The 16,078-nt window shown below is 37.6% G+C and overlaps 1 protein-coding gene across 22 annotated transcripts in view; it reads right to left on the bottom strand.

Annotated features, from left to right (window-relative positions):
* The window catches only part of LOC120428611 (potassium voltage-gated channel subfamily KQT member 1), a 404,586-nt gene that overhangs the window by 380,791 nt on the left and 7,717 nt on the right, over positions 1 to 16,078 (bottom strand). Inside the window, exon 1 of one of the 22 annotated variants that reach the window (XM_052710674.1) lies at positions 13,007 to 14,619. The exons of the other annotated variants lie outside the window; for them this stretch is intronic. The gene's annotated coding sequence lies outside the window, so the exon portion shown is untranslated. Of the gene's footprint in view, positions 1 to 13,006; positions 14,620 to 16,078 lie in introns of those variants that run through there. 22 annotated transcript variants of the gene reach the window in all.

The raw sequence follows: 16,078 nt of genomic DNA, 5'->3' as shown, positions 1-16,078 counted from the left end.
CTTTCCAGTGATTTGTAAAGATGTCTAGATGATTCTAGAACTTTGCAGAACTTAATTTGATCAAATCTGTAATTTATGTGATCAAAAACATCGCTCCAACTTTTTTTTTCGCGTGTAAAAAAAAATCGCCAAAAATTCCGCGGAGGCAGTCGTTTTAGAAAAAGGTAGAACGATGTTTTCGGTCGCAGAAATTACAGATTTGTTCAAATCAAGTTCTGCAAAATGTTAGTATCATTTAGACATATTTACAAATCACTGGAAAAAAGAATCGTCCCGATTGGTTGAGTAACGCCCGAGAACCAGCGAGTTGAAGTTACCGTACCACCTTTTTTGGGAGGCTTGGGCGTCCGTGTAAGTTGGACATGCGTTGGGCGTTCCAGTGTTAAAATAACAAAAAATAATAACAGAGATTTGTTCGAAGAATAATTCAAACTGTTATTAGTCTGTTATTACAATAACAATCCAATAACAAAAAAAATCATAACGTCGAATAACAAATCCTGTTATAAATAACATAAAATGTTATGGGCCTAGTATTTTCAAATATCAAAAAATGTTATTCCCACGTTATTTCCGTCTGCTCGGGATTTCCGTCTGCTTGGGATTTCCGTCTTCCCAGGAAAATATCTGTTTTTACCCGTTTTCGTCATTTTCCGTTTTGGCGCGTGGCACATCAAAAAAAAAACCCAGTTTAAAAAGAAAAATATGTTCAGGTCCAGAGACCTTCAAATAAGCGCCTATTTCGAATAGAGCACCCTTATCGCCAAACAAAAAAAAATACGGGTCTTATAATTTTGGCCAGGGCATTTCCATGCCTAATTTAAGCCAAATCGGAGCACTTTTGATTTGGAGACTTCCTGTTTGACGTGGAATAGTAAAATCATCTAATATAGCAATATCTTTTATCTCGTTCAATTTCTCAGGCTTATCGGAGAGGGTTTTCGATTATCCATCCAAAGATGGGTCACATGGTATTGACCATCTTTAAGGCTCGTTGGAAAGGTCTTTTAAATAGCATTATAAAAATGTATAACATGACGGATTTTCTCACAAAACCACACATTTACAATCTTTCGGACTGAACTCGAATTTGAAGCTACAGCCATTTGTTCTGGAATTTTTAAAAAAGTATTATGTTATAAACTGAGTCATCCATACATTATCGTTTATGTTAATGCCTTAGATTCACTAAGATCATTAAAACTTAATCCTCCTCCTTCTGCATCTTATTTTCATCAGCGATGTCATATTCAATCTTGATATGCTATGTTTCACGCTTCTATGCTCCCAAAAGACCTCTGTTAACATTGCTTGCTTACTCTTACCATGCCATTTCTAGAGTGATAACTACATATTCCCGCCAATAGTCGGATCGCATTCCACTAAACTCTGGCACGGCGTCACAAGTCACACGCGGTTAGAAGCCATTTGTTGCCATCACATAACATAGATATTACCGTACCGGTGCCGTTTTTCTAGCAGCATAGAAGAAGCTAGATATGGCTTTCACCGAATTGAACGTGTATGTACTGCTGGAACAGCACAGGTCATAAACAACCTTCGACATGCTGTCGATCTCTAGGGGATAAGAGGGATGATTATATGTTTTTAACATGCCGTATTTCACATCATATTGAAAAGTTTGCATACTGAAACTGTAATAAAAGCGCTCAACTTTTTCTTTAATCAGAAATGTTTAAAATTGTTGCCTACATCTGGGAGTTTTCCATCAACCCAAACGAAAAAAAGGAACTCAACCAACCCCAACCGACCCTGTTGCCGGAAGCCACGCCATCATCAGTTGGCTGGTTCCGGCGAACCATGCTGGCTGGTGGCAAAAAAAACTCTCCCGTCCATAAACCGACTCCCATTATAATACCTGTCAAAATTACACTTATTTACATAGCACATGGGACTCGCGCGGCGCGAAAAGGTGGCGCCAGTGTGCCAACAAGCATAAGGTACCTCTCACCAGAGCACGCTGGAAGCAAACGAGCAAATGATTAACGACGTATGACATCCATGCTGGGAGGGCATAGCTTTAACCCGGCTAATGCTTCTCGTTGTGTGATGTGGCTTTTGGAGTGCTCTCCCGGCTTTGGAGGGGATTTTGTGGTTGACAGTAAGAGCAAAGCTAAATTTAATAACTCTTCAATGTTTCTAGATCCAAGGGCAGATTTCCATGATTCGATGGATTTAAATTTTTTAAATCGTCACATAGTAATCATATCATTCCTTTGGCAAATTTCCTTAAATACAAGCCAGATTAGCTGATAACCCCGTCACAAATCACAACTGGCGGTCTCACATTGATTCTACAGCCAACCTCGAGTGATAAGCAAACATCTGCCCGTAGATATCAGGTCAGCGTAAATACAACTTGACCAAAGCGGCACCAGCACCAACTGACCGTTTTGCCTAGCCGGAAGCTAGTCACGTGCCGTAAAACGTACCCCTAGGGGAGTGTGGGGTAATTTGGACACCCTAAGGAAATTGCTCTGTTATGGGCTGTATGGATATTTTAAAGGAATGTGGATGACACCAGAGGATAATAGAGACCATATTTGATGGAAAAATGTCATTCATTTCGATAAATGTTGATGAAAATCCCATTTTTATCGCAAAAATTAAAAGGTGTCCAAATTACCCCCACATTTTTGTGTGGGGGTAATATGAACACCCCTATGGGGTAATTTGGACATGCCTTGTGGGGTAATTTGGACATGCCTTGTGGGGTAATGTGGACATACCTTGTGGGGTAATATGAACACCTTTTGTGGGGTAATTTGGACACATGTTGAAGAATAAGTTTAACATTTGATTTTTTGAGCATGTTTTTTATCCTTCAACCTGGTTTTGTAATTGCTTTATATTTTGAAGTGTTGTTCACAATATTTCATCAAAGGTTTAAATAATGATTTTGTGATAGAACTATAATGCAATAGGAAGAGGGAGCGGCCGTGGCTGACTGGTTACGGTGTTTGCTTTGTAAGCGAATGGTCCTGGGTCCGATTCCCATCTGCTCCCAACGAGAAAGTATAGGAAATATAAATCTTGAAACTCTGAACATGAACGAAAAATCAAAGTCGCTCGAGTCGGGGTTCGATCCCCCGTCCTTTGGATTGGTAAGCAAAAATGCTAACCACTAGGCCATCGCGACTTGGTGAGCTATGACTGGAATTAGGAATACTGTTACCACCATCAACTATATACGCGCTGGGTCCTTGTCCATTTGACAAGGGTTCGGAAGTTCTAAATAACGTTTGAATCCGATTGGTCCAAACGTTCTTCAGGGCGGGGTTTGTCGATAAAGCTGAAGTACCTCGCGCTCGGCTAGCCAGCGTAGAAATGGGTCACCGAAGCTCGGCAGAGCTAACACCTTCCAAATGCCTATGCGAGTTATTTGCATGTATAGAATGTAGATCTAAAAAATACATGGAAACAACTCAATTTGTAAGAAGCGACCGCGTGGTCCCGTTTGGTTGGTTGCACACACACACACACACAGAACTATAATGCAATAGGAATGTGAGCTGTAGGGGAGAGTGGGGAGACTTGATCCCCGGGGACACTTGATCCCAAGCCTGTATCTCGTCAGCATGTGGGTAAAACAATTAGCTTTGTTCTAGAAAGTTGTGCGAAATTGACTAAATTTCATTGTAGAAAACAAAGAAAAAAATAAAAAAATGTTTAGATTAAGTTACACACATTTTTCTAAAAAGAGCAGCAAAAAACTTCCAAGAGATCTTTTTTCTTTGTTTTGATAAGTCTGGAAAACACTCAAAAATTATTCAAAAAAATATTTTTTATACATGAATTGTTTGATAAACATATCAACTCCAAAACCCTTACGCATTTGACGTTAAATTTATCGTCATACTATTTTTACAATCAATTGTTTAAAAAAATGCGTTTAGGGAGACTTGATCCCTGCATTTTTACAGTCACTGGAATCAGCCTCAAGATTAAATAATTGGGCTGGGTTTTCGTACATAGTTTCCTTTAGTATAGTTGTACATAACTTACTGCAGTTTGAACCATTTTTCAAAAGTTTTGTAAACAAAAATTACCAGCTTTTGTAAACATGGTCTAAAAAAGAAAATTTAAAGTTTTTAAATATTTTGCATGCTAAACTTGTTATATTTTGAACACAAACGTACAGGTTTAATGTGAAATTGCTGTAACTTATAGAAAATTAAAAGTATGGATGAATAAGAAACATTTTGCTTAAGATTTTTTCAAAATGATGAAAGGGGGATCAAATTACCCCCAACATTTTGAAAATGCCGGTTTAAAATATTTTTTTAAAACACTTGGCATGATTCGAAGAGTTTATCTGGTGAAATACCCTTATCAGCCAAACATAGTTGAATGTTTAAGCTTTCAATTCATGCAAAAAGTTCATAGTTTTGTGAGAAATTGACAGAGTTATGTGCGATACAAAAAAAGGGGATCAAGTCTCCCCACTCTCCCCTACATAATTCAATCATTAAATTGAAACTGATTTGATTTAAACACTGATTCTGGATCAGGCACACTATACTTGTTTTTAGTGATTAAGGTATCGTTTATGTTAATATAAATCAATCTTTATATAGAATTTGTCAGCCTGAAAATATTTTTTTTTTAATTTTACATTCTGTAGCCCTTCAAATTTAAATATTATTGTAAACCAGCATAGAAATTAGAAATGTCAAAGAAATTAATTAAAAGCAATCAACATTAGAGTACACAGTAATCAGATTTTCATCAATTCGAATATTGGAATAAATTTATCTAAATTAAAAAATAGGGGTTTTGTGAAAGTTCTCATTGCTCACATTCATTTTTGATTGTTTTTGACATATTAAATCCCTCTAAATTTATCTAAATCCCTTTAAAAACTCATCCAACCATGAAAGTTACTTTTTTGTTGCCTGACAGGTAGACTTTCAGGTATGTCCAAATTACCCCACAAGCCATGTCCAAATTACCCCCATAGCATATTCTATCATTAATTGCGATTTTTGATGATAAAAATGGATAAAATGCACAATTTTTATACATACATATCTCAGGCATCGTCCAAGCAACCCCCTTAAACAAAAAATGTCCACTTTTTTGCCATATAACCCCTGCAAAACCTTATTTCCTAACCTTCAAATATTAGAATTTAAGGCAGTGCCAACCGGCCTTTGGAAACTTTTACACATTATACCAAAACTACTTAACCTATTCCAACTTTTTTGGTTTGTCCATACTCGTAGGCCATTACTAGTACTAGCCTTATCACTTAAATTGCCGTTTTCACTATATATCCGAAGAAAACGTGATTTTTAAAGGGGTGTCCAAATTACCCCCACTGTCCATATTACCCCAAACTCCCCTACGTCCGTACTGTGCTGGCGAAAATAATTCAATTTTGCTAAACTGCAACAGTGACCATCTTCGCTCATCTTTCGCTCGACTTTTGATGTCAATAAACTTTCAGCAACTTGTTAAACGGTGTGTATTCGGGGGTGTATTATGCACGAGCACATTTGAAAATGTATTTGAGCCATTTTTCCAAACCGTTTTGCTGCCGACAGGGAGGCAGGGAAACGTTTCAGCGAATCGGACGAAGAAAAACAACGACCCACCTTTCGACTAGCTTGTAACCCTTTGACTACCAGATTCAGCGATTCCACGTCAAGCCTGGCTGCGGTTTGCGTATTATTACATTAGATTGTAGATGTAAAAGCGTAAAAAAGTAAAAAGTGTGGCTTTTGTTCACCTCCAAAAGAGAAAAAAAAACTATCAAAATCGTTCATATTTTAACACTTTGAATCTTTTTTTTCAGTGTTGGAATTCTCACGCTCTCGCGAGAAATATTCCTTAAGTTCTCACCGCGAGTCTCGAGCTGCCCTGAGTAACTCACAGGTTGCCCGTGCTCTCCTCCGCTCGCGAGCCAGAATATCTAGAGATTTGTGTGGAAAGGTCCTATAAACATATGAAACACAATAGATTATAGGATCTTAAAAAACTCTTTGAAAAGAATGGCAAGGCCGGGACGCTCGGGAGTGCAAAAAGGCGAGCGTACGCAAGGAGAGGAAAAAATTACAAGTTCTCTCCTTCACTTGCGAGCGACAAAAGTTTTCCTGCTTCTCGCTCGATTCCCAACACTGCTTTTATGAGAAGGAAATCAAAATGCCTTTTAATTTAATTAAATCAAAACCCATATTTGCGCTATTTTGAATCATTTTGAAACATGAGGTTTCAGATTCAAAAAAATTCACAATTAGTTTTACAAGTGTGTTTGATGAATTTTTTTTAAAATTTATCTTTATGCTCTCAATTCTTGGACAAATTTTTAAAAACGAAACTTCATATTGGTTTTCCAGTTCTTAAAGGGTAACTCTGCTACAGTGTTTGTAGTTCCTACTCCTACTTCAACGTTCCCGACTAAATCAACGCAACGACTAACGAGTGGCGGATACACACGCGACAAAGTATTTACGGAGCGTATTTTGGTCAGCAAATTTCGAGAAAATAAAAGAAAACAACTGTCACTGTCACTGCTGCTGGTGCTGCGTGTGGGAGCAGCAAATACCCCTAATGGAGTGCCATAATTCAAGTCTGCCCGAGCCCCTCACTTGAGAAGGAAAAAGAACAGCATATAGTTCAATTGGTGGACGACAGAAACCAGTGTTATTGGACCAAATAAATTCAGAACTCTGGTGTTGCCTGTCCAGATCAATATTTTCTGTTGACTTGACCACCTTGATCGCGTTTTGGGGTTGCTGACACTTTTTATGAATTTCCGTCTGACAAGGAGGGGCTAATTTTAGTATCATTACTAATCACACCTTCCATCGGATGAGGAAGTTAAATGTCGGTCCCGGCCTTGGTTGTTAGGCCGTTAAGTCATTCCAGGTGTAGGAGTCGTCTCCATGCCATAAGTACAAACAACACACAAAACCAAACCTACTCCGGTGGAATCGCTGGCGGCGGTTGGACTCGCAATCCAAAGGTCGTCAGTTGAAACACTGGGGTGGAAGGTTCCTTGGAGTAGAAAGAGGTTTGGGTGCTCTCCCCATTCAAGCCTTCGGACTCCTAGGTTCGAGCAGAAACTTGCAATAGAGACCACAAAAGACCCGGGGGTCGTTAATGTGGATGGTTTGATTTTGACTAATCACAGAAAAGTTTTTTTTTACCAAAAAGAATGGAGAACTTTAAAAAAACGTTTTAAGATTAAAAAACTATATAAGCTAAAAAAACACTTTAATTTAAAAAAAAACTTTCAAATAATAACAATGATTACTCTCTACCTTTAACTTGATATGTCTTTGCATTTTTGTTTTACTTACATCTTTGTACAACAACATCAAATTTTCTTTAACAACATTTCGAATTTATGTTTAAAAGATCAAAATTCTCCCTCTAAACAGACAAGTTGAAGCGTCTCTGTTGATTCTCCATTGACGCGGCAAATCTCTCTGACGGGAGACAGTTCACGTTTTTCGGCTCTCGGTAGAAAACCAAAGGTCGCTTACTTTTGGAACTAATCAATCACTTGCGGCTCAGAACCACACAAAAAAAAACCCGTGTGCATCTGGTCATAAGTTTTAATGACTCGGAGCGACTAAATGCGTTGCGTTTCTAAATATTTTGACGTGCAGTGATTTGAACGAAACGAAACAGTGATTCTTCATAATGGAGAGAAAAACCGTTTGAAATTGTTCGTTGACCACTGGAACAAAATCTGAAGCTGTTTAAATCTCTTTTTTTAATTTTGTGTTAAAGCATTATGGAAATGTCTGAAACGAATGGTGTCACTGATTTATTGAAACAATGATTGTGATTGAACAATAAAGCAAGTGAAAAATTCATAAATTTAATAGTTTTAAAATCAAAATTCATTCAAAACTTTACAAACCATTGTTTCTGTGAGTGTATGAAAACAAACAACAACATTCGTCAAACTGTGCAAACCGGTAGCATTACTCACTAATCCAACTCTGACGCCTAAAGACGTAGGAGTACGCTAAGCATTGCGATTTAAGGTGAATGTTATCAGTTTAGGGAAAAATATTTACAAAGAGTCTACTCAGTGACGAGCTGCAAAATTTTGAATTGTCTTACAAAGGTTATCTGCATGCTTTTGCATGCGATTTTACCATAGATTTTTATTATAATTCAATCCTATAAGATTTCATACAAGATCCTACAAAAACATATTTTCACCCACATAAAGCTGTTCAGAATCCTATTGCAGATGTTTAAACATTGAAAAAAAAGAAATCGATCAAACTTTAATGAACAGAAAGTATACAATATGCACAAACATAATAATGATCCGCAACCATGAAATAAAAATGACATATCTGGGGTTTTTTTTTTTTTTTTTTTGAAAAGGTCCAATAAACCAAATTTTCAGTTTTTGCACCCAATGTTTTTTAATACCCCTGACTCAAGGCGGTTTCAAAAACACCCATAAAGCAAAAACTGGAAATTTGGTTTATTGGACCTTTTCAAAAAAAAACTCCAGATATGTTCCACACATCGGAACAATGTCAGCCATCCAATCAGAAATGAGTTGTTGTGACATCGATTCAAAAACCAACAACTGATCCATTCCAATCACGTAATTTCCAATTTATGCACCAGTGTGCTGCGGCACCAAAACTATTAATAGAGATTAAATGCATGTAATCACGGTCATTCGTTTCAATTTACACACACAAAAAATATGTCCGAATATTATATCATTTATGATGTAACACTTTTGCATGTCATTAAACATTTTAATGTAAATTCCGATTACGTCGAATTTCAAGTTTACAACAACTGAGTTTACATGTGATTCAGTTTTTCCGTGTCGAGTAAATTCACATTTTTTTTCTGTGCATACAAGCACACATATGGCCATTGGAGACCAACACTCTCGTTCCCTCACTTTCGCAGAGTAATTTTTTGTAAAGCTTCGATCGCGTGAACAATTAGGTTTAAATGTTTAATGATGTGCAAAAAATCACCACTCACAAATCACACAGCACGTGGTAAAAGAGTGCGAAATAAAAATGAATAATTGCATCGGCTGCAGTCACAAAAGCAGCATTCCTGCGATGCATGTCGCACACAGCGTTAAACAAAACAAGAGAAGAAACATCAACAGCAGCAGCAACAACAACAACCATAACAACAAACACCAAAAAACGTGTGACGAAGGAGAGCACCACCTATAAATAAACCACACAGTTCCATTTTTTTGCAGTTTTATTTTTACTTTGTTTGCTCTTGGAACGACGTTGGGTGAGCACACGTTTCTTAACGATGGGAAGAGGTGAATTGCTGGATTGACAAAATTCTCCACAGAACCACGTAATTTTAAAATTGATATCCTGAATGAAGCTCCTTATTTATTTTCCGATTCAGTAACACATTCAATTAACCATAAAATTACATGCCTCTTGATTTTTCAAGTTGAGTAGCAGGAATTGCAAGAATTATTTTAGGTTTTGATAAAACAATCTTTTTGTTAATTTTTGATTATGCCATTAAATTACAGAAATTTTCAAATCTTTTCCTTTGAAACAACGAAAAATAGATTCGGAAATGTGATAAGGGACTTAAATAATGCTTAAAACAAAGCTCACAAACATGGTTTATTGTACCTTTGTAAAACAAAATCCAGATTTTATTAAACAAGATTCCGCTGTTCCGTTTTTTGGTTTTTACCACCATTATACTTTTGCCGTTATCTTTTTGAAACCTTTGATTTAAGCTGAAGCCACCCGTCAATTAGTTGGATGAATATTTGAGGTTTTTTTTTTGTCTTGACCAGTCAAACCTGCATGCAAAAATAACAATAATGCACCACCCAACCGACCCGAAAAGAAATGTACACCAAAACACGTCACTTGAAACGTCAAGCTGATAAAAAATGCGTGTCTGGGCCCCGCATGGAAGTGGCACTTTAAATACCTCATCGTCGCGCTCTTTATGAGGCCACTTTAACGAACTCGAAAACGACTGCTGGATTTATAGTGATGCAATTTGAATATTTCAGAAAGTGGCGTGTCCCCAGAATCGCCAATAAGGCCCAAAAAGAAGAGAAGCGTATGACTTCACCTTGGCACTAGAAAATCATGACCATTATCGAATTAGGACTGTCGCCAAAGTCGACCTCGATTGGCCCGTAAATCATCGAAAGCGGTGCGGGATGGAATCGGTGGCAATTGGTTACAAATGGACGATTTTGAGGTTATTGAGACATTGCCAAATCCGGACACGTCCAGGAGCTGGAGTTTTTTTTGTGGCGATTTTTCTATCCACTAATGTGCACACACAGATCAAACCAGCAGCAGGTCCACGATAAGATTTCCAGGGCATGGGGAGAATTTTAAAATAGCTGGCCAGACCATAACCCAGCTGACCTGAGGTGGACGTGACCGATTGCTGACATGGATCGGGATTTTTTGTTTTTCAATCAGGTCAATTTTGTTTTATTATGTTCATTGTCTGAATTAAGACAAAGGAATTTCTCTGGACAACTTTGGAATTCAGGAACCTAATAATTTTAAGGTTTCAATTATTCTTCAGAGCGATGTTTTTGTTTTCTTTTCCGAAAAGATAAGCAGAAAACATAAATTTTGCTCTTTTTATTATTTATTTTTTTGATATTTAATTGGGTGGGTACAAATTTTATGTAAAGTTTTTGTCTCCCAGCTCATACATCAAAATCAAATTTAAAGCCTTATTTTCAAAACTACTACTGTCACTAATTTGCAAAATATCATTGAAGATATGAGGGTATTGTTGTTTCTCATCGAACTCGAAATTTCGAAAATATTAACAGACCTTCAATTGATTAAATGCATTCTTAATAAAGTTATCCGAAGCTTCGATTATTCGAAGGTTTGTATGGGACTTCGGATAATCGAATTACATACAAAACACGAATTTTTTTTTTTACTTTTTATATCAATTTTGAGTTCCGCAACCTCATTTAAGTCAAATTTGAATAGTTGATTGTTTATAAAATTAAGATTTTTCAATATAAATATAAATAATAAAGATTTTTCAATATTTCATCACCACTATTTTGGCCGCCATATTGGATTTAAAAAATTAGAAATAAGACAACGAACAAAATTTTTTGTCGACTATCCGAAGGGAAATTTTGCCAAGGCCTTCGGATAGTCGAGTCTGGACTGTAGTTTACAATCGAGTATACAAGTTTTTTCAATGTTTTTTTATGCAATATTTTTTTTGCCCCGTGATTTTTAGGAAAAATTTTAAAGGGGTGGTAGCCAAACACATGAAATAAAATATGACTGATATTTTTAAAAAGGACCTTACTACGCAGCAAAAGTGAGTAATAATTCAGCTGACAATAAGAGGCCTGAATGTAAAGTTAAATCTAGTGGAAAGTTAAATCTATTTCGAATCGAAAGTTTTTCAGAGGAGAAAGCAGGAACAACAAATATTATTTGAAATTGTTGTCTACTTCCTTTCACAATTTACTCCAAAAATCAAGACAAATAGTGACTAGGCCGTTGCAAGTATTTTTCAAAGTTTCTGTCCCTTTTAAATTTTATGTAACAGGTCGGGAAAAAATAGCAAGCATTTTTTTCAAATTTTGAAGTCACAAAATCAAACAAAAACATAATAAAATTTCTCTGTTTAGTGTGTTAACATTTTGAACTGTAAAAGTCACGGGATTGGGAAGCAAAATACTTTCAGTAATTTAGTTCAAACGTTAAAAACGTTCAGTTTAATGAAACAAACATTATGTATCTAAAATAAAAAAAATAGAGAGATTAAAGCTGTAATCATTTTACAAAACAAAAGTTTACCAATTATCAGCCATTAGTATTTTTTCGGTGCTCTCATAATTTTTATATTTGAGATATCCAACAATTGTATCAACAAAAATATTCATTGGAAAATGGTAAACTTCACAATCCATTGCACATTTCTGGAGTTTTTTTAAAAGGTCCTATAAACCAAATTTTCAATTTTTGCTTTTTGGGTGTTTTTAGAACCGCCTTGAGTCAGGGGTATTCAAAAACACCTAAAAGCAAAACATAAAAATTGGTTTATAGGACCTTTTCAAAAAAAAACTCCAGATTTTTTCGTAAAAAAATGCAATTGAGTTTTGTCGTTTTTATTTTTGACAAAATTGTGAAAATTGTGATAGCAAATGAAATATAACAAAAAACAAATTTCAAAGATAATGCAGCCGCGTGGTCTCCCCGTAAACTCTACAATAGTTTTTCTCCTAACAGTAGAAAAACATTTTTTTAAAAAAACACGTCTTTCAAGTTTATCGATTCCGGACCATAAACAATGAATTTTTCATTATTTGGTGTTCAAGTCAGAATTGTTTTAAATATAATTGAAGATCACTTCTTTTGTCTAAAATCTACTGTAAATACCTGTTGTTAAGAAATTTGCCCTGGTAAATATTTGGAAAGAAAAATCTTAATTGAAAAAGTCAGAAAATCACACAATTCAAATTTTATATTTGTTCAAAAAATCAGGCTGGGCATCCCTATCAAGAAATCCTAATCCTTCGCATAAGCAAAAAAAAAACAAATTATTCACATCTTAAATCCACAACTTCAATCCACCGCTGCACCACTTTCTCCACGGACTTGATTACGAACCCGATAAGTCCAACCACAACAAACCACCGCCAGTGCTAATAAGAAGAACAACGTGTCCATGTCCACCTGACGGAGGGGACGTGTCGGGGCGGGGTAGAACCCGTTTGTCACCAGCTGGCACCACACCGGCAACAAAGGACAAATTATGAGCCATCAAGCCAAACACAATTTGCCAACCTGTGAACACTCCCCTGAAGCAAAGTTGCTATTGTTCGACACCATCACTCACTCCAAGTGGTAACAATAGCCTGACACAGTAGTCGCTTTTATTTATTTACGTCACGGTCACCCGCACCGCGCCAGTAGCGCCAACCTTCAGGACAAACTTTCCAGCGCTCGGCCCGTAATTACTCAATTATTATCGCCGAGCAATTTACCTTTTAATATGCTAATAGCGCCAGACCGCAGACTTGGCCGCCTGCCCGAAGCAGCGACACTTCTGTCTCCTTATCCGCTGCGTTGAGCGAATCGCTGCGTCCTCCGAAGTCGCAACCTGCTCCTGCTCCAGGGTCACCACTTAATCCGCAAGCAGCAGCACAGCAATCACCGCGTAGCAGCAATACGGCTGGAAGCCATCAACAACTCTTGAAACGGGCCCAGAACTCGCCGCAATGCTTCTTCTTCCTCTTCTTTACGGCGGTGTCGGCTCGTTACACTGGAGATACTAAGCACTTGACTACGGATCAGCTCGGAACGCTACTTCTTCTTTGGCTACTCAGTTGAAGAAACCGCGCCAGGAACAGCTAAAGCACCGCTACACTACCACACTGATTCAGCTGATCGATACTTTCTACTTATATTTATGCTACACCAATTAAAGAACACCTGGAGAACTCGGCTAAACGACTACTAAATCTTGCCGGCACTTCTAAACACACTTCACTCTGCCGCTGTATTATTGTTTGTTTGTTTCCGGAGCGCACACTCTCTCTGGCTCGGCTCTTCCAAACGATCGTGGGAACTCTCGAATTTATGCCGTATTTACATCTCGCGAACGCCTCTGCACCGAGTGTTCACAGCTTCAGCTGCTTCTGCTGGCTCAGCATCGCTCGATGATCCCCGGCTCGGACGGAAGCTCTAGCGACAGATGCTAGCCCGTTTGATCTAGATCTGCAGACTTGGCAGATCTACCGCTCGATCAGCGCTTCACGTGACTTCCTCGGCTCTCGCTCTCACTCTGAACAACACACTCACGATCGATCCAGCCGGCGAACAATCGTCGATCGATCGTCAACACACATCGAACCACTGCGACAACCTTGCACACTCTTACTTTCTGTACTTTTTCGAAATTAATTATTACTTTACTCGATCGCGTGCTCGCGTTTCACTACGCGCTGTCGCACAAACACTGCTGTGCCACTTCTAGAACCGAACTACATTTCTAGCTAAGCGATTCTTGGCCCAGCACTTGATACCCACTGCGACGATGACGACGACGACAGCACAGTACTCAGCTGCACTATCTCCGCGATAGTGGTTCCATTACCGCCAGCTGGAACTAAGCAAAGCCAAGCACTTTCTAGTTGACCTTAACGCACTAACACCGTACAATCCGAAACACTCACACGGAATCTACACTCTAAATCGCTCTGTACAACAGCTATGACGAAGACATCGGTTTCTTCTGTTACGAGGGGGGTACAACTACTAGAGATATACTAGAACACACAGCAGATCTTGCGAGTAACATCAACGTCGTTTGCCGGTGACGGCAACGGCTCACAACAGAACTATAGAGAGAGAGTAACAGTTGCTAGAAGATGACAGTGAAGATGAGACGGTACTACAACGGCTGTAACTTGCATTACACCACACCACACCCCCTCATGGCTCCTGGCTATGTCTCGCGCGTTCTGAGTGCGGTGTCGGCGGTCAGCAGGAGTGTTCTTCTGGCCAACAGCAACAACACTCTGGGGCCGTTCTGGCAGTTCGGGCGCGCGCGTACTTGTGTCTGGTTCATGCGAGAACTTTGTCGTAACTGAATGCATCCGCGGACTTGGTCGGTCCTGGTAGCTCTTGCTTGCTAGAGGGGGGTTTAGTGTGGTGGGTTTATCCAAAGCAACGTTGGCGCCGAACGGTGACGAATTTGAACGAGTGCGAGAGATAGAGAGAGAGAGCACCCGTGGTGGATATGGACAACACGTGAGAGGGCGGCTCTCACGATGGAGATAATTTTGTTAGTGAGTCAAGAGTGTAGTGTACAGCGATGGCAGGTTAGATATCTTTTTTTTTTTTTTTTTGAAAAGGTCCTATAAACATATGAAACACAATAGCGTAAAGGAACTCCAGTTATGAAAAGTTTTAAAGGTAATTCAGTTACAAAAATAAAATTAAAACAAAAGTAAAAGTGGTAGAATAGGTAAGTGCAAATCCTATAATTAGGACTGTAGAGTAGGATTGCTTTCAATCAGATAACTATAATTCAAGCAAACCAAAATCACTTTTAGATAAAACATCAAATTTGAAATCGAAAATGACTTCATTTTTTTTCAATAGCGCACTGTTTTCAAGTAATTGGTAAACTTTTACGAAAAAAAAATAATTTTATTTTTTTGTAATTAAAGAATATTTTATGAAGGAAAAGCAAAACACATGTTTGAAAAGCTGAGAAAAAATCCTACAACTTTATTGTCTAGTTTGACTTTAAGTCCCATAATTTGTGAGATATAGCATCTTGAATTTTTTATTGATTTTTGTTTTTCAGAGCATTCTGTTTGTCTCCCCCATAATCCATGTGAGAGAAGTAGGGCAGGAAAAAAACCATGGTCCAAACAAAAAAATAAATAAAAAAAGTTTCATTCTACAATTTGGAGGCTACGTAGTTTATAAACGAGCCCTCATCAGTTTTATTTTTTTAACTCGCGATTCCTTGCAAACAAAAGAATCGATATTCAATATTGAAAATTTAAACTCTTGTGATTTCTGCTTTTTGATAACAATAATTTTGTTTTTTTAGAGTCAAGAATAAGTAAAGAAACAATTTAAAAAACATATTGAACTTGGTTTTTTACATTTTGGACCATTGTCGTTAAAAGAGTAGAAAATGCCATTGAAACTTAAATTTATATCACTGAAAATCGAGCCAATAGTTTCCTAGATTTCACGTCATTTTTCACAACAAAAAAGATCCTTTAACCTTAAACTACACACTCATTTTTGATTTTCGAGCTCGGCAGAATTCTGCCGAAAACAGAACAGCTGATTTATTTGACACAAAAATGCCGAACTTCGACAAATTGACTGTCATTTTTGCCGAGAATTCAGTAGAATATCCAGGGTTACAAGGTCAAAATTTGAAAAATCTATCAAAGTATTTATTAAAAATCTAGGAAAATCTGATCGCCAAAAATCTAACGATTCTCAATAGTGCTGGGGAGGGAGGATATAGATTAATTCAAAAGTTTGTAAAATACAGAAGTATTGACTGATTTTATGGCCTCAAAAAT

The sequence above is a fragment of the Culex pipiens genome, chromosome 3, assembly GCF_016801865.2.
Source record: "Culex pipiens pallens isolate TS chromosome 3, TS_CPP_V2, whole genome shotgun sequence".
Taxonomy (NCBI): Eukaryota; Metazoa; Arthropoda; class Insecta; order Diptera; family Culicidae; genus Culex; species Culex pipiens.
The sequence above is the reverse complement of the archived record's forward strand: the minus strand, read 5'-3'. Positions and strand labels throughout refer to the sequence as shown.